This window comes from Schistocerca americana, chromosome 9 (genome assembly GCF_021461395.2).
Source record: "Schistocerca americana isolate TAMUIC-IGC-003095 chromosome 9, iqSchAmer2.1, whole genome shotgun sequence".
Classification (NCBI taxonomy): Eukaryota; Metazoa; Arthropoda; class Insecta; order Orthoptera; family Acrididae; genus Schistocerca; species Schistocerca americana.
The window spans coordinates 73073113-73093669 of NC_060127.1; the positions used below are offsets into that span (position 1 = coordinate 73073113).

Genomic DNA, 20557 nt, shown 5'->3' on the forward strand with positions numbered 1-20557 from the left:
CATGACACAGGATTTGGGGTAGGCATCATTAGAACATAGGCGTTTCTCTTTGCGTTGGGATCTTCTCACGAAGTTTCAACCGCAAACTTTCTCCCACAAACCGGAAATATTTTGTTCATATTGACCTACATAGGGAGGAACGATCATCAGAACAAAATAAGGGAGAAGTGTATGGTCGTCCACATGAGTGCTAAACGAAATCCGTTAAAATTCGGTTACACGATAATCAATCAAATCCAGAGCATGTAAATTACACTTAATTCCTAGGAATTACACTTACAAAGAACTTATATTGGAAAGAATACATAGGAAGGAAGAAAGCGCCGGCCGCGGTGACCGAAGAAAGACGAAATAAATAAGAAATAGTAGCAGAAATGAGTACAATGAGAAACTTAACATCAGGATCGGTGTTCACGAAGTAGATGAAGTTAAGGAATTCTGCTACCTCGGCTGCAAAATAACCCATGGAGGATAGGGCAAGGAGGGCATAAAAAGCAGATTGACATTGGCAAAAAGGATATTCCTGGCAAAGAGAAGTCTACTAGTATCAAACATAGGCCTTAATTTGAGGAAGAAGTTTCTGAGAGTACAGCATTGTATGACAGTGAAACATGGACTGTAGGAAAACCGGAACACAAGAGAATCGAAGCATTTGAGATGCGGTGTTACAAAAAAATATTGAAAATTAGGTGGACTGATAAGGTAAGGAATAAGGAGCTTCTCAGCAGAATCGGCGAGGAAATGAATATATGGAAAACACTGACAAGAAGAAGGGAATAATTTCCGTGATACTAGAGGGAGGTGTGGAGCGTAAAAACTGTAGAGGAGGGCGAAGATTGAAACATGTCCAGCAAATAATTGAGGTCGTAGGTTCCAAGTGGCAATGGGCACTATTGGACTTAACACCTGAGGTCATCAGTCCCCTAGAACTTAGAACTACTTAAACCTAATTAACCTAAGGACATCCTGCCCGAGGCAGGATTCGAACCTGCGACCGTAGCGGTCGCGCGGTTCCAGACTGAAGCGCCTAGAGCCGCTCGGCCACACCGGCCGCCTCCAAGTGCTACTCTGTGATGAATAGATTTGCACAGGAGAGGAAACTGCATGAAACCAATCACAAGACTGATAAAACATAAAAAAGCTGAACTGGTAAGTTGGTAGGAGTGTTTATCTATACACGGAATCGAAGCAAATTGGCTGTTTAGACAGAAGAGTGCTTGGCCTCGCCGCGGTTACATGTGTTGATTGCTTAATGCAGATAAGCATGGACTTTAGCCGTAAACAATGTTTCCAAAGAGTTCATCAATATTATGTAGAATGGGAAGACTGGAATGAACCTAACTACATAATGCAAATCTAATTTACTTACAGCAATGCCAAAACTAAAGAATATTCAATAGACTTAAGACATTAAGTAAAGGACAAACTCAATCCTACTTTGGGAAGGTGTCTGGCATCTCCAAAACAGCTTGTGAGTGTCTTGGCCCGACATCAGAAAAAAGGGGGACGATAGAGAACAATACACGAAGTGGTCGGCTCCGAAAAACCACCAAAGAAAGACACGATCATTCGAAGGCAATCGATGGCTGACCCCAAAAAAATCAGCCCGGGTAATACGTCATGATCTACAGATAAAACACGTGATTAAGGCCCATTTTCCGACAGTTACAAGTCGTTTAGAAAATGGTTCAAATGGCTCTGAGGACTATGGAACTCAACTGCTGAGGTCATTAGTCCCCTAGAACTTAGAACTAGTTGAACCTAACTAATCTAAGGACATCACAAACATCCATGCCCGAGGCAGGATTCGAACCGGCGACCGTAGCGGTCTTGCGGTTCCAGACTGCAGCGCCTTTAACCGCACGGCCAGTTCGGCCGGCAGTCGTTTAGAAGCAATAAATCAGAATGGATGGTCGAAGTAGAGAGGATATAAAATGTATACTGGCAATGGCAAGGAAAGCGTTTCTGAAGAAGAGAAATTTGCTAACATCGAGTATAGATTTAAGTATCAAGAAGTCGTTTCTGAAAGTATTTGTATGGAGTGCAGCCATGTATGGAAGTGAAACATGGACGATAAATAGTTTGGACAAGAAGAGAATAGAAGCTTTCGAAATGTGGTGCTACACAAGAATGCTGAAGATTAGATGGGTAGATCACATAACTAATGAGGAAGTATTGAATAGGATTGGGGAGAAGAGAAGTTTGTGGCGCAACTTGACTAGAAGAAGCGATCGGTTGGTAGGACATGTTCTGAGGCATCAAGGGATCATCAATTTAGTATTGGAGGGCACCGTGGAGGGTAAAAATCGTAGAGGGAGACCAAGATATGAATACACTAAGCAGATGCACAAAGATGTAGGTTGCGGTAGGTACTGGGAGATGAAGAATCTTGCACAGGATAGAGTAGCATGGAGAGCTGCATCAAACCAGTCTCAGGACTGAAGACCACAACAACAACAACAACAAATCAGAATGACAGGCGACCTTCTCGAAAACCTATGATAACTGCGAAAAATACACTACTGGCCATTAAAATTGCTACACCAAGAAGAAATGCAGATGATGAACGGGTATTCATTGGACAAATATATTATACTAGAACTGACATGTGATTACATTTTCACGCAATTTGGGTGCATAGATCCTGAGAAATCAGTACCCAGAACGGCCTTGATACGCCTGGGCATTGAGTCAAACAGAGGTTGGACGGCGTGTACAGGTACAGCTGCCCATGCAGCTTCAACACGATGCCACAGTTCATAAAGAGTAGTGACTGGCGTATTGTGACGAGCCAGTTGCTAGGCCACCATTGACCAGACGTTTTCAATTGGTGAGAGACCTGGAGAATGTGCTGGCCAGGGCAGCAGTCGAATATTTTCTGTATCCAGAAAGGCCCGTACAGGACCTGCAATACGCAGTCGTGTATTATCCTGCTGAAATGTAGGATTTCGCAGGGATCGAACGAAGGGTAGAGCCACCGGTCGTAACACATCTGAAACGTAACGTCCACTGTTCAAAGTACCGTCAATGCGAACAAGAAGTGACCGAGAGGTGTAACCAATGGCACCCCATATCATCACGCCGGGTGATACACCAGTATGGCGATGACGAATACATGCTTCCAATGTGCGTTCACCGCGATGTCGTCAAACACGGATGCGACCATCATGATGCTGTAAACAGAACCTGGATTCATCCGACAAAATGACCTTTTGCCATTCGTGCATCCAGGTTGGTCATTGAGTACACCATCGCTGGCGCTCCTGTCTGTGATGCAGCGTCAGGGGTAACCGCAGCCACGGTCTCTGAGCTGATAGTCCATGCTGCTGCAAACGTCGTCGAACTGTTCGTGTAGATGGTTGTTGTCTTGCAAACGTCCCAATATGTTGACTCAAGGATCGAGACGTGGCTGTACGATCCGTTACAGCCATGCGGATGAAAATGCCTGTCATCTCGACTGCTAGTGATACGAGGCCATTGGGATCCAGCACGATGTTCAATATTACCTTCCTGAACCCACCGATTCCATATTCTGGATCTCGACCAACGCGAGCAGCAATGTCGCGATACGATAAACGGCAATCGCAGTAGGCTACGATCCGACCTTTATCAAAGTCGGAAACGATATGGCACGCATTTCTCCTCCTTACACGGCGCATCACAACAACGTTTCACCAAGCAACACCGGTCAACTGCTGTTTGTGTATGAGAAATCGGTTGGAAACTCTCCTCATGTCAGCACGTTGTAGGTGTCGCCACCGGCGTCAGCCTTGCGTGAATGCCCTGAAAAGCTAATCATTTACATATCACGGCATCTTCTTCCTGTCGGCTAAATTTCGCGTCTGTAGCACGTCATTTTTGTGGTGTAGCAATTTTAATGGCCAGTAGTGTAGGAAGGCCAGACTAGAGTTTACTAAGAAGTAAGCGTCAGGGACCACTGCAAATTGATCAAAAATTCTATGAAGTGATAAAAGCAAGTTCAATCTCTTCTCCTCAGGAATGATAGAAAGTACCAAGTACCCACCATGAAGCATGGAGAAGAAAGTACCATGGTGTGTGGCTATTCCTCACCAAGTGGTGTAGCTTCTGTCGTCGAAATTCATGGGGTAACGGATAGCCTGGTGAAATATTAAGACCGTATGTCCGCCCCTGGTAGCTGAGTGATCAGCGCGACGGAGTGTCATACCCAACGGTCCGGGTTCGATTCCCGGCTGGGTTGGAGATTTTTTTCTGCTCAGAGACTGGATGTTGTGTTGTCCTTATTATCCTTTCATCCCCAACGACACGCAAGTCGCCGAAGTGGCGTCATCTCGGAAGACTTGCACCCGGCGAACGGTCTACCCGACGGAAGGCCCTAGCCACAGGGCATTTCCATTTCTAACAAACCATATTATACCTCACGGAAGGCGAAATATGTCTCGAAATTGGCAATTCCAGCATGACAACAATTCGAAGCACTCTTCTGGCCATGTGAAGGTAAACGTATATGAATGGCCAAGGCAAAATCCAGACCTAATCACCATACAATGTATTTGGGGCGAGTTGGATAGACGTGTTCGCCAACTAAATAGCACGAATAAGTAGGCTTCCTACTCAAAATTATTTGAGCAACGGAAGAAGATCCCTCGGGAGCGATTGGCCAAACTCGTGGATTCTGTACCATACGCGTGTGCTACAAGAATATGCGTAAAGGGTTGTGCAACTAAGTATTAAGCCAAGAACATCATGGTTCATGACTTCATTATTGTTCACTTTCTGTTTAGTTTTAACAAAATGCTTTTGAGCCTATGTAAATTGTTTTTTTGTGTTTAATTCTATAATATGTATAAAAATAAAGTACGCTTTATGAAGATTTGATAATTAAATTCTTTCATTTAAATTTTTTCCTACACAATTTATTTTCCGAATTTATTATCTCTACAAAATACTTTTGAGCGACAGTGTATAAGGTGCAATTGTAAGGGCATCTGGCGAATGCTCCAGTGTCCTTCTCTACAGGTTAGGGCGTGTAGTGTAAGTTTAAATGATGATGGAGGTTGTAAGTAATACTTCGACGTGCAGCTGTACGTATCATTGTGTCTATTACCTGCCTCAGTGAGCACCTGTACGGTTCAGGGCATCTAACAATACTTTTAACTGTCAGGTGTAGTGGTTGTGCCATCTGTGGCGGTCTTTCACTGGACATGTTTTCAGTTTCTTCAAGCAAAGTGGTTGCTTTGGAGTGAAGGTGGTTCACGAATTACATTGTAGTTCTATTCGCTAATAATTCTGCACTTTCCTCGGCTACAATACGTGCAGATACTTCGTTGGGGTGCAATTTTATTATCAATCTAAAATAGGATACCATATCAAATTAATTTAGAAATTTAGCACGGCGTAGTCTGCTAGTTCCCTGGGTCTACAATTTTAAAGAGGCTCTTTAGAAAAAGAGAGGGAGTTTCGGGTGGCCAAAGTTATTCTGCTCAAGTTTGAGGGATTCTGGTATTACAGTTTCTGTTTTAGTGAATGTTTTCGTACACGAGCTTGCAATACGTCACACCGCCCTGTAAAACAGACATGTTTATGGTTTTCATCAGCAATTTTAGGTATACGCTTCTTGCCCGATTTGTAGACTGCGGCTTTAATTGTTCTCCACTGTCTAATTGGTGACCGTTGCGCGAGGGTATTTGTCATAAATGTTAGCGTAGCCGCTAATCACAAAGCATACAAACAGAAGCACCTCTCAGGGTTACTCCGCCAGTAGGAATCTTATATGCTACGGTACCCTCACAGAGAGGCAGTGAAAATCAGCTGTTTCTGCGTAAGACTGTTGTGAACATAGAAAACGGCCACCAAAAGTAGAGGAAAGTTTGCGAACTTACTGCCGAGGTGAAGTGTGTGGAGTCACATCCCAGACGCATACCTGTAACAGAAGAAAATAAAACTGTCAATCGTACATCATTGCTCGGAGGAAAGAGATTGTATGCGCAGAATATTTTGCCCACAGTAGACGGAAGAATTCCGCATCTGTAACTGAAACATCTGTTATATTCAAAAGGAAGTACCATTCAGCCGCCTTGTCATGGCCCGTGCGGCTTGCGCCGTTGGAGGTTCGAGTCCTCCCTCGGGCATGGGTGTGTGTGTTGTCCTTAGCGTAAGTTAGTTTTAGTTAGATTAAGTAGTGTGTAAGCTTAGGGAACGATGACCACAGCAGTTTGGTCCCATAAGACCTTACCACAAAATTCCATTACCATCAGTCAAGATGGTTGGAATAACTTCATCCATTTAAACCACGATCTGCTTCGAGCGCTTCCTGCTGATCTCAGACTACACCGTATCTACATCCTCCACTCCGATAACGCACACTTTCGGTACGTGTTAGAACGTCCTGTTACGGCTACGCGAGGTGTATTACAATACATAGCGAACACTGATACGGTTGAAAATATACGGTGGCTGAAGCGAAAACACTGCAATAAACATGGTCCACAAAGCAGCCTTTTGCGAATCTGTGGTTACGAGCCACGGACTTCAATATGAAGTACTATTCTAACCAGTGTAAATGTATTTACAATGCGAACTTTTCGATTGAATCCCCATGTAACTGAGCTCAGATTTCACCCAAGGTCCACCTTAGCAATAAGGGCAACACAAATGAGCATGCCACACGTTATAACCTACGGCACACTTTTACCCGTTAGAGGAGCGCGTGCAGTCCCTGCAATCCGATGCCACACTGCACTCGACCCTGCAGTGGGTTACGATTTATCTTATTCGTCTTGAACAGTTCCGGACAGCTTGTAAATCTGGACACGATTGTAGAATTCCCTGTTCAAGTTCTTCAGCCGCATGAACGGGACTGCTCTACACTTCAGTTCAGAGATGACCGCATACAGAACACACACGCCGGCGGGAGGGGCCGAGCGGTTCTAGGCGCTACAGTCTGGAACCGCGCGACCACTACGGTCGCTGGTTCGAATCCTGCCTCGGGCATAGATGTGTGTGATGTCCTTAGGTTAGTTGGGTTTAAGTAGTTCTAAGTTCTAGGGGACTGATGACCTCAGAAGTTAAGCCCCATAGTGCCCACACACACACACACACACACACACACACACACACATATATATATCTTGTTTGGCGCATATATATATATATATATATATATATATATATATATATATATATATATAGGGTGTTACAAAAAGGTACGGCCAAACTTTCAGGAAACATTCCTCACACATAAAGAAAGAAAATATGTTATGTGGACATGTGTCCGGAAACGCTTACTTTCCATGTTAGAGCTCATTTTATTACTTCTCTTCAAATCGCATTAATCATGGAATGGAAACACACGGCAACAGAACGTACCAGCGTGACTTCAAACACTTTGTTACAGGAAATGTTCAAAATGTCCTCCGTTAGTGAGGATACATGCATCCACCCTCCGTCCGTGATGCGCTGATGCAGCCCTGGAGAATGGCGTATTGTATCACAGCCGTCCACAATACGAGCACGAAGAGTCTCTGCATTTGGTACCGGGTTGCGTGGACAAGAGCTTTCAAATGACCCCATAATTGAAAGTCAAGAGGGTTGAGGTCAGGAGAGCGTGGAGGCCATGGAATCGATCCGCCTCTACCAATCCATCGGCGACCGAATCTGTTGTTGAGGGAAGCGTACGAACACTTCGACTGAAATGTGCAGGAGCTCCATCGTGCATGAACCACATGTTGTGTCGTACTTGTAAAGGCACATGTTCTAGCAGCACAGGTAGAGCATCCCGTATGAAATCATGATAACGTGCTCCATTGAGCGTAGGTGGAAGAACATGGGGCCCAATCAAGACATCACCAACAGTGCCTGCCCAAACGTTCACAGAAAATCTGTGTTGATGACGTGATTGCACAATTGCGTGCGGATTCTCGTCAGCCCACACATGTTGATTGCGAAAATTTACAATTTGATCACGTTGGAATGACGAAACTAAAATGAGCTCTAACATGGAAATTAAGCGTTTCCGGACACATGTCCACATAACATCTTTTCTTTATTTGTGTGTGAGGAATGTTTCCTGAAAGTTTGGCCGTACCTTTTTGTAACACCCTGTATATGATCCAAACAAGGCGCCAAACAAGGCGCATATATATATGCGCCAAAGAAGACATGCGTATTCAAATACAGAGATATGTAAACGGGTAGAATATGGCGCTGCGGTCGGCAACGCCTATAAGACAAGTGTCTGGCGCAGTTTTAAGGTCGGTTACTGCTGCTACAATGGCAAGTTATCAAGGTTTAAGTGGGTTTGAACGTGGTGTTATAGTCGGCGCAAGAGCGACGGGGCATAGCATCTCCGAGGTAGCGATGAAGCGCGAATTTTCCCGTGCGACCATTTCACAAGTGTACCGTGAATATCAGGAATCCGGTAAAACATCGATGCGGCCGGAAAAAGACCCTGCGAGAACGAGAGTAACGACGACTGAAGAGAATCGTTCAACGTGACAGAAGTGCAACCCTTCCGTAGATTACTGAAGATTCCAACGCTGGGTCATCAACCAGTGTCAGCGTGCGAACCATTCAAAGAAAATGGCTCTGAGCACTATGGGACTCAACATCTTAGGTCATAAGTCCCCTAGAACTTAGAACTACTTAAACCTAACTAACCTAAGGACATCACACACACCCATGCCCGAGGCAGGATTCGAACCTGCGACCGTAGCAGCCTTGCGGCTCCGGACTGCAGCGCCAGAACCGCACGGCCACCGCGGCCGGCATTCAAAGAAACATCGATACGGGCTTTCGGAGCCGACGACACAAAGCTTTACGCCTCAGCTGGGCCCGTCAACACCGAGATTGGACTGTTGATGCCTGGAAACATGTTGCCTGGTCGGACGAGTCTCGTTTCATATTGTATTGGTTCAAATGGTTCTGAGCACTATGGGACTTAACATCTATGGTCATCAGTCCCCTAGAACTTAGAACTACTTAGACCTAACTAACCTAAGGACATCACACAACACCCAGTCATCACGAGGCAGAGAAAATCCCTGACCCCGCCGGGAATCGAACCCGGGAACCCGCATATTGTATTGACAGGATGGACGTGTGCGGGTATGATGACAACCTCGTGGACTCTGCATGTCAGCGGGGGATTGTTCAAGCTGGTGGAGGCTCTGTAATGGTATGGGGCGTGTGTCGTTGGATACGTCTAGATACGACTCTACAAGTGACACGTATGTAAGCATTCCACCTGATCGTCTGCATCCATTCAAGTCCATTGTGGATTCCGACGGACTTGGGCAGTTCGACTCCCCACACGTCCAAAATTGCTACATAGTGGCTTCCTCTGGCCACAAAACTCCCTGTACAGTAGCATTATTGAGCATATCTGGGATGCCTTTCAACGTGCTGTTCAGGAGACATCTCTATCCCCTCGTCCTCTTATGGATTTATGGAGACCCCTGTAGGATTCATGGTATCAGTTCCCTCCAACACTACTTCAGAGCCGGCCGTTGTGACCGAGCGTTTCTAGGCGCTTTAGTCCGGAACTGCGCTGCTGCTGCCACAGTCGCAGGTTCGAATCCTGCCTCGGGCATGGAAGTGTGTGATGTCCTTAGGTTAGTTAGGTTTAAGTAGTTCTAAGTCTAGGGGACTGATGAAGCCATGTGAACCATTTTTCTAAATCCTTCTGTTTCGGTTTACCCACAATCCATACAGTGCTGTCTTCAATTGTACATTCTCAGAAATTTCTTGCTCACACTGTTGTTGTGGTCTTCAGTCCAGAGACTGGTTTGATGCAGCTCTCCATGCTACTCTATCCTGTGCAAGCTTCTTCATCTCCCAGTACCTACTGCAGCCTACATCCTTCTGAATCTGCTTAGTGTATTCATCTCTTGGTCTCCCTCTACGATTTTTACCCTCCACGCTGCCCTCCAATACTAAATTGGTGATCCCTTGATGCCTCAGAACATGTCCTACCAACCGATCCCTTCTTCTAGTGAAGTTGTGCCACAAATTTCTCTTCTCTCCAATTCTATTCAATGCCTTCTCATTAGTTATGTGATCTACACATCTAATCTTCAGCATTCTTCTATAGTACCACATTTCGAAAGCTTCTATTCTCTTCTTGTCTAAACTATTCATCGTCTATGTTTCACTTGCATACATGGCTATACCCTTCCTCACATTAAGAATGATATTTGATACTAGTAGACTTCTTATGGCCAGGGAAAGCACGATTTCCGCGTCCAAGCCTGCCTTTTATGTCCTTCTTGCTCTGCCGTTCATGTATCCAACGTATTAGAATTCGTTTCACTTTGTCTAGATCATGGTTTAATTTTGATGTCATCTTTATCTTTAATCTTATTTCTCCCACCTTCATTACTTTCGGTTCACTTACAATCCGTATTCTGCACTCATTAGATTGTTGATTGCATTCAACAGCTCCTGCAATTCTTCCCCACTTTTCACTGATGACAGCAACGTTGTAAGTGAATCTAAATACGGAGTTCTCGAACCTAAGTTCTCATTCCGTTCTTACTTCTTCGACGTACGGACTGAACAGTAGAGGATAAAGACAATATCGCTATCTTACATCATTTTACAAACGGCTCACTTAGTTCTTGATCTTCCATTATCATTCTTCCTCCTTGGTAGAATATCCCAGGCAAAAAAGGCCACCCATAGTACAACGCTACTCCCCCCATGAACCATGGACCTTGCCGTTGGTGGGGAGGCTTGCGTGCCTCAGCGATACAGATGGCCGTACCGTAGGTGCAACCACAACGGAGGTGTATCTGCTGAGAGGCCAGACAAACGTGTGGTTCCGAAGAGAGGCAGCAGCCGTTTCAGTAGTTGCAGGGGCAACAGTCTGGATGGTTGACTGATTTGGCCTTGTAACACTAACCAAAACGACCTTGCTGTGCTGGTACTGCGAACGGCTGAAAGCAAGGGGTTAGTTAGGTTTAAGTAGTTCTAAGTTCTAGGGGATTGATGACATCAGATGTTAGGTCCCATAGTGCTCAGAGCCATCTGAACCATTTGAACTACTTCAGACATTAGTGGAGTCCATGCCACGTCGTGTCGAGGCACTACTGCCTGCTCGCATTGGCGTTACATGATATTAGGCATATGTACAAGTTTCTCGAAGTTAATAAGGTAGGGTCTATTTCCCCGTTTGCAATGTGCGGATTTATTGTACTGATCGCTTTGTGTACCTGTCATAAAAGGTTAGCCGAGATCCTGATATTTTTCCTACTAACGTTCTCCTACGAGAGAGCAAAAGGATATTTACGTTTTACAGAGAAAAAGCCTACACTATGCATAAATAAGAACGTAATAGGTAAACGTGTTTCAATGATACGAGGGATGTTTTTTAAGTAAGGGCCGTTCGCGCGTATAGTCCCGTAGTTCGCGCGGACGCCGCAACAAGCCACCGCGCCACTTGCCGGCATCCTTCCCGTTCACACTGATGCAAGTTGCAGCTCTGTAGCTGACGTGTACGCATCGCTGTGCTACTTTATAATGTTTACGATTATTGAATCGCCCGCCGCGTGTGAGATACGGTCTGTGATACGTTTTTTGACCGCGAGAAGCCTATCAGCTGCAGGAATTCATCGTCAGTTAACAGAAGTTTATGGCTTGAATGCAATGAGTGAAGGTAAAGTGCGTCAATGGGTTAGAGAGTTTAAAAATGGCCGTCAAAACGTCCATGACGAAGAACGCTCAGGCCGGCCCTCTGTGATCACTGATGATTTGGTGGCTGCAGTCGAAACAAAGATTCGTGAGGACAGAAGATTCACAATTTCCACTCTTTCTTTGGAATTTCCACAAGTTTCAAGAGAAAACCTAAACTTTAAGAAACTGTGTTCTCGGTGGGTACCCAGACTCCTCACAGAGGACCACAAAGGGAAGAGATTTGCCACTTCATTGGACTTTTTGATTCGTTACGAGGAAGAAGGGGATGGCGTGCTGAGTCAAATTGTCACTGGAGATGAAACATGGGTATCCCATATCACTCCCGAAAGCAAGCGACAATCGATGGAATGGCGACACACAACCTCACCCGTCAAGGTCAAAGCCAAACAGACGCTGTCAAAGCGCAAGATTATGGCAACTGTGTTCTGGGACCGGCGCGGTGTTTTGCTAGTGGACTTTATGTCACGAGGAACGACAATCAACTCAGATGCCTACTGTGCAACTCTAAAGAAGCTCCGCAGAGCAAAACAAAAGGCGCGGCATGCTGACAAAAGGAGTTTTGCTCCTGCACGATAACGCTAGGCCTCACACCTCTCAAAAGACACGGGATTTGATTGATTCTTTTGGCTGGGAAGTTTTGGACCATGCACCATACAGCCCGGACCTTGCTCCTAGCGATTTTCACCTTTTCCGGTACCTGAAACACCATCTTGGCGGGCAGCGCTTCAGTGACGACGATGAAGTGAAAGCGACCGTGAACTCTTGGCTGTCGGAGCAGGCGGCCGAATTCTTTGAAGAGGGAATTAAAAACTTAGTTGTCCGGTATGACAAGTGCTTAAATAAACAAGGCAACTATGTAGAAAAATAGGTAAAAGTGTGTAGAATCAGGAAATAAAAGTTTTTTACAAAAGTATTTGTATTTTAAAAAATAAAAACGGCCCTTACTTAAAAATACAACCCTCGTAATTGTTTCAACAATGAAAATATCAGAATTATGTGACGAGAAAAATAATTTTCGATATTATTTGAAACTTAGTAAGAAAAAAAATTAAAGGAATGTACTAAAAAGGGATATTTCTAGATTTTGCGGTGCATTCCAGATTTTGTTTGATGCGTTTGTATGTATATATTCTCTCGAACAAAAGAACGTATATGTTATGAAATGTCTGGACGATAAAATTCCCTATTCTTTAAGTTATCAAGAGTGTGAATAATTTACCACACGACCATCGACAAGAAATCAAAGGATTAATTCAGCTTTGGTCATTAATAAACTGTATTACTATTGCGTGTTCCTGCGTATTGTTCTTACATTGCGATTTTTTCGTGAAAAGGATGGTGCCTGATAACCTCACTTAGTGCCAAACTGCACAGCAAACAGCTTACACAACACGAGCAGTTTTGGCGCTGACGTGTAAACTTGAATTACCATTCGAAACAGAGGAGGCGCTGTAGCTACAGGAATAAACCGCCGGCGGCGCTGCATTAGGCGCACTCGTCTCGAGTAGGCAGCTGAGACAAGGCAGTCGCTGGTGCAAAAGGGGCTTTACACGATTTAGAATATCCACACCGCTGCCTTCATCTTTCCTAATGGCACTTCTGTTCTAAGCAAACTGAAGGATGTTTTACTCTTTTTAAATGTGCATAGCGGCGGTATGCTTCTGTTCATGTGGTACATTAATGACGTGACGGATAATTTTAAAGGCAATCTACAATATCTGAAAAAAAGCTGCGCGAACGTCTTGAAAAAGATATGAAAAGTAATGCACAGGCTGACAATTCGCTTTAAATGTACAGAAACGTAAAGTTATTCATTTCACAAAAGAAAGAAAAATTGAAGTATCCTGTGACAACACTATCAATGATTTACAATTATTATCAGTCAAGTCGTAAAAATACCTGTGTGTAACAATTTGTTTGGATATGAAATGAAACGATTACAGAGACTAAGTAGCACGTATAGCGGGGGGGGGGGGGGGGGGGGGGCTGTTCGGTGTAGAATAACGGGGAAACGAAATCAGTCTGCAAAGGAGATTGCTTACAGAACACTCGTCCAACCCATCCTAGAATATAGCTCAAGCATGTGGAGCACATAGCAGAAGTGACTAACAGAGATACCGGTCGTATACAGAGAAGGGCAGCACGAATTGTCACGGGTTCGTTCGACCCGTGGGAGAGTGTCACAGAGATGCTGAAGAAACTGAACTGGCAGACACTTGAATGGAAATTAAGTCCCATGCTTCTTGACAGAGCGTAGGGGAACGGTGCGGGAGACCCGCAGGGCAAGGTCCTAGTGGAGGTCGTTTGCCGATGCCTTCTTCCGACCGTAACGGGGATGAATGATGATGATGAAGACGACACAACAACACCCAGTCATCTCGGGGCAGGTGAAAATCCCTGATCCAGCTGGGAATCGAGCCCGGGAACCCGTGCTCGGGAAGCGAAAACGCTACCGCGAGACTGCGAGCTGCGGACAGACACTTGAAGATAGACGCAAATTATCCCAGGAAAGACTGTTCAATAAACTGTCGAGAACCGGTATCTACTGAAGAAGCTAGACAGTCCCTTTACGTGTCGCAGGCTAAAATTAGACTCAGTGCAGTCACCCTTCCTCGTGCAGCGTACGAGATCAGAACTGGGAGTAACTCTAACACGTGGTGCCGTGGTACGTACCCTCTGCCATGCACTTCACGGTTTTATTGGCCTCTGTTCATATATATATAACTGATCTACGCAGGAATGCTTACTTCCCTGTCTCGCAAGCTAACCTTTTAGGCGTTACGTTGTACAGTACGAGTAGCTTGAAATACGAGGGCAGTTCAATAAGTAATGCAACACATTTTTTTTCTCGGCCAATTTTGGTTGAAAACACCGGAAATTTCTTGTGGAATATTTTCAAACATTCCCGCTTCGTCTCGTATAGTTTCATTGACTTCCGACAGGTGGCAGCGCTGTACGGAGCTGTTAAAATGGCGTCTGTAACGGATGTGCGTTGCAAACAACGGGCAGTGATCGAGTTTCTTTTGGCGGAAAACCAGGGCATCTCAGATATTCATAGGCGCTCGCAGAATGTCTACGGTGATCTGGCAGTGGACAAAAGCACGGTGAGTCGTTGGGCAAAGCGTGTGTCATCATCGCCGCAAGGTCAAGCAAGACTGTCTGATCTCCCGCGTGCGGGCCGGCCGTGCACAGCTGTGACTCCTGCAATGGCGGAGCGTGCGAACACACTCGTTCGAGATGATCGACGGATCACCATCAAACAACTCAGTGCTCAACTTGACATCTCTGTTGGTAGTGCTGTCACAATTGTTCACCAGTTGGGATATTCAAAGGTTTGTTCCCGCTGGGTCCCTCGTTGTCTAACCGAACACCATAAAGAGCAAAGGAGAACCATCTGTGCGGAATTGCTTGCTCGTCATGTGGCTGAGGGTGACAATTTCTTGTCAAAGATTGTTACAGGCGATGAAACATGGGTTCATCACTTCGAACCTGAAACAAAACGGCAATCAATGGAGTGGCGCCACACCCACTCCCCTACCAAGAAAAAGTTTAAAGCCATACCCTCAGGCAGTAAAGTCATGGTTACAGTCTTCTGGGACGCTGAAGGGGTTATTCTGTTCGATGTCCTTCCCCATGGTCAAACGATCAACTCTGAAGTGTATTGTGCTACTCTTCAGAAATTGAAGAAACGACTTCAGCGTGTTCGTAGGCACAAAAATCTGAACGAACTTCTCCTTCTTCATGACAACGCAAGACCTCACACAAGTCTTCGCACCCGAGAGGAGCTCACAAAACTTCAGTGGACTGTTCTTCCTCATGCACCCTACAGCCCCGATCTCGCACCGTCGGATTTCCATATGTTTGGCCCAATGAAGGACGCAATCCGTGGGAGGCACTACGCGGATGATGAAGAAGTTATTGATGCAGTACGACGTTGGCTCCGACATCGACCAGTGGAATGGTACCGTGCAGGCATACAGGCCCTCATTTCAAGGCGGCGTAAGGCCGTAGCATTGAATGGAGATTACGTTGAAAAATAGTGTTGTGTAGCTAAAAGATTGGGGACTAACCTGGTGTATTTCAATGCTGCATAAAACAACCCCTGTTTCAGAAAAAAAATGTGTTGCATTACTTATTGAACTGCCCTCGTAGATATTTCAGTACTTTTTGATTAACTCCTTACTGCCTCTGGTAAGTCATCAGTCTTTTGACTGATTTGACGCGACACGCCACGATTTCCTCTCCTGTGCCAACCTCTTTATGTCAGAATAGCACTTGCGTCCTACGTCCTCAATCAGGTGTTGTCCGCCGCCGGTAGCTGAATGGTCAGCGTGCCGGATTGTCAATCCTCTGAGCCCGGGTTCGATTCCCGGCTGGGTCGGGGAATTCTCCGCCGAGGGACTGGGTGTTGTGCTGCCCTCATCATCATCCTATCATCCTCATCGACTGCAAGTCGCCGAAGTGACGTCAAATACAAAGACTGGCAAACGGCGAACGGTCTACCCGACGGGGGGCTCTAGCCATACGAATAAATAAAAAATAAAAAAATCATATGTTGTGTGTATTCCAATCTCTATCTCCCCATACAGATTTTTCATTCCACAGCTCGCTCTAATACCATGAACGTTATTCCCTGATGTCTTAACACATTTTCTACCATCCTGTCATTCTTCTTGTCAGTGTTTTCCACATCTCTCCTCGCAGACTTTGCGGGAAATTTCTTCATATCTCTGCACAATACGAGTTCATAGATAACAGAAGGCAGCATGTCATTGCCAACAGAGAGAAGTCTTCCGAAGTAAGAGTGATTTCAGGTGTGCCGCAGGGGAGTGCCATAGGACCGTTGCTATTCACAATATACATAAATGACCTTGTGGATAACATCGGAAGTTCACTGAGGCTTTTTGTGGATGAGGCTGTAGTATATCGAGAGATTGTAACAATGGAAAATTGTACTGAAATGCAGGAGGATCTGCAGCGAATTGACGCATGGTGCAGGGAATGGTAATTGAATCTCAATGTAGACAAGTGTAATGCGCTGCGAATACATAGAAAGAAAGATCCCTTATCATTTAGCTACAATATAGCAGGTCAGCAACTGGAAGCAGTTAATTCCATAAATTATCTGGGAGTACGCATTATGAGCATTATGGAATGACCATATAAAATTAATCGTCGGTAAAGCAGATTCCAGACTGAGATTCATTGGAAGAATCCTAAGGAAATGCAATCCGAAAACAAAGGAAGTAGGTTACAGTACACTTGTTCGCCCACTGCTTGGATACTGCTCACCGGTGTGGGATCTGTACCAGATAGGGTTGATAGAAGAGATAGAGAAGATCCAACGGGGAGCAGCGCGCTTCGTTACAGGATCATTTAGTAATCGCGAAAGCGTTGCGGAGATTATACATATACTCCAGTGGAAGACTCTGCAAGAGAGACGCTCAGTAGCTCGGTACGGGCTTTTGTTGAAGTTCCGAGAACATATTTTCACCGAGGAGTCAACCATTATATTGCTCCCTCCTACGTATACCTCGTGAAGAGACCATGAGGATAAAATCAGAGAGATTAAAGCCCACAGAGAGGCATACCGACAATCTTTCTTTCCACGAAGAAAACGAGACTGGAATAGAAGGGAGAACAGATAGAGGTACTCAAAGTACCCTCCGCCACACACCGTCAGGTGGCTTGCGGAGTATAGATGTTGATGTAGATGTAGAACAACATCTCAAAAGCTTCGATTCTCTTCTTTTCTGCTTCGCGTACACTCAACGATTTATTTCATACTGTTCTGTGCACCAAGCGTTTATTCTATGGAAGTACTCTATTAGTCTCCTTTTCATCTCCTCCTTCCTTCGTCCATCATGTGTTCTTTTGCTTTTCATTAAATTCCTCTACTTTGTGGTCCTCAGTTTTGATGCTAAGAGGAGTTGAAATTGGTCAAAAAAATGACATTTTCCGATGATTATCTCTTAATAATATTTGGTCTCTCCTGAATAATTTGGCGCATCATTAATCCCAGTTGGAAGTGTAGTTTTTAGTATTTCGAAGTCAATAGTTCATGTGTAAAAAAATCCAGTCTTTCCGCACTGACTTCCGTAAGTATCTCTATTCAATCTAGAAGGTTTTCGTTTTCAGCTGCGTATTCCTTGAATTCAAGTTAACGTTCGTGGTAAGAGATTGGCTTCAGTGTGTAAACACAAAAGGCGGTATTGCACACTAAATGGTAAGGGAAGACTCACAGACAAAAACAATGAACTCCGGCAGCATTATGAAATAACAATAAGAAACAATACACGTGACCTACTAGGGATGAAAAGAGCAGTGTGGGCTATATTCTTCCACAAATTATCAACTGATGATACACCTATACATGGTCGTAGCCCACCTGGTGCTGATTCATGGCGCAAGTACCGAAAAACTCAGGCACTGGGCACATAGGAACAATTTACGCACAAAAATAGCACACAATCTGTAGCGACTGAAGCTACTAAACCAATATCTAGAGAGTAATCTCATTCTGAACTTCTTTCCAAATGTCCCCATGGTCGAATGCAAAATCCGAAAGAGTCATTCAGTAACGTCCATTTGGAGCCGCAAACCAAAAGAATGTCTTCATAGGAATGAAACTCTATACTTGGGTGTTTGTGACATTGTGAGAACGTTTGATGGTGGCAATAAGGGAAGAATTATGGTACTAGAGCAACTTGGTATCACTCCAGGACCCAACACACTGCAAGCCTTCCAGCGAATGGATCGACTGAGGATCATGAAAGCGCAGCGTGCAGCAGAGGAAATGACAAAAGGAGCAAGAGGCAGGAAGAGAAAGAAGCTTCTAGGTTTGCAGGATGATCAAGAACAGGACACAGATAACGCTGATTATGGGCTTGCCTGTGTCCAGGAGCTGGCATGCCTCCAGATGTGAGTTAATATCAAATGAAACGTTTAAACTTGATTTCCCGAAAATGACTGTTAAAAATATTTGACCCATTATCTCAGGAACTATTACAGATACGTATATGAAATTTTACACTATGTTACCTCTTACTATACTGCTACTTCTGAACCACCAAAACATTTTTACCTATAACGGTTTTTTACTTACAGAACAAAAGTGAATTTAAAAAAATTGAAAAAATTGAAATATCATAACTAACTAATTATTTGCCTGTTTATTATGCTTCTGTTTCAGTAACCAGGAAAGAAGTGAAACGGTACTTCCCAAAAATTTCAGATCTCCTTTTGTCAAATGTTCTGAGATAACGGGTGATCAATATTGCAGATTTAACACTCTAGGTATAGGATGATCGCTAATCCCAGTCCTCTTATCTCCTAGTTATTTTCGTCTTCCTTCGCTTTACTCTCAATCCATCTTATGTAGTCAAGACTCGCCATTCAAATTCACCTCGTCCTGCAATTCTTCTTCACTTTCAATGAGGATAGCAGTGTGACCTGGGAACATTTCCACTGACATCCTTTCACCTTGAACTGTATTCCCATTTTTGAACCTTTCTTTTGTTTTCGTCAATGCTGCTTCGATGTACAGAGCGAATAGTAGGCGCGAAAGACTTGAATACGAAGACGTCTATATACCACATTCAGGTAGCTGACTCAGTCATGTCGTAACTGACGCTTCACCACCAGAAAGTACTCATTCACCTTTTTGTCGCACAAACAGCCTATTATCAGAGAGTTAAGGGTGACGTAATGAACGTGGGAAGACAGAATTATGCTCTTTCATCAGGAAGACGTTTAGTAGGAAATACCGCCGCACCGTGGCTTCTCGTATCCGGAACAGCCTGACGTCAGAGGCCAGATTGTCAATATGCAGTATGCCGCTGGGCCAACACGAGACCTGACGGGCGTCAGAGAGCGCGGCATTTGTACAGGCGCTACGGCGTGCTGAGACGCACTACACGGCTAAAAATAACGCTCTTTGTCTTGTTACAGTCGCAGAATACATTTCACAAGGTCGGGTAGGGAAGTGAACTTCAGTTGTCAGCATTTCCCAAGTTTTCGAGATTCACTACTGAGGATTCAACATACGTCATAGTTGAAATTTCTTACACCTAACTCATCCTCAGCCGTTACGAGGAAAATTACGGAAAAGAAGTTCGCCGAGCGCAAAGTCCCTTGTGATCACGTTAACAAGTTGGCACGCTGCCAAACGGGAATTGGCTTAACTATGCAAAAGCGCCTTTTCACTCGGGGCCTCTGGAAGCTTCAGAAATACTTATTGCGCTCCGTCTTCAGGCCACAAGTGGCCCATCGGGACCATCCGACCGCCGTGTCATCCTCAGTTGAGGATGCGGATAGGAGGGGCGTGTGGTCAGCACACCGCTCTCTCAGTTATTATGATGGTTTTCTTTGACCGGAGCCGCTACTGTTCGGTCGAGCAGCTCCTCAATTGGCGTGAAGAGACTGAGTGCACCCCGAAATATGGCAACAGCGCATGGCGGCCCGGATGGTCACCCATCCAAGTGCCGACCACGCCCGACAGCACTTAACTTCGGTGATCTGACGGGAACCGGTGTATTCAGTGCGGCAAGGCCGTTGCCAGAAATACTTATTCCTCAGCTCAAATAAGGTACGCAACAGAACCCCATTATTAACTGCCACTACAGAGGAACGGGTTCGATACTGTGATGATTAGGAACTAATTACTGTGAAGTTGATGCATTGTTCTGAAAGTGGTGCTGTTATTCAAGATAATAAAAGCGGGTTAAAAGCTGTGAGCTATCTGGGGAAGTTATCCTTGCATTACTGAGCAACTGTTTCACCAGGTATCCAGTCTAGTTTACCAAATTGCCAACCAGACTAACATTTTAATAGTCATCTTACGACTATATATATATATATATATATATATATATATATATATATATAT

The 20557-nt window shown here is 44.7% G+C and overlaps 1 pseudogene; it reads right to left on the reverse strand.

Annotated features, from left to right (window-relative positions):
- Positions 1-20110: 20110 nt before the first annotated feature.
- Positions 20111-20228, reverse strand: LOC124551384 (annotated as a pseudogene).
- Between the last annotated feature and the right edge of the window lie 329 nt (positions 20229-20557).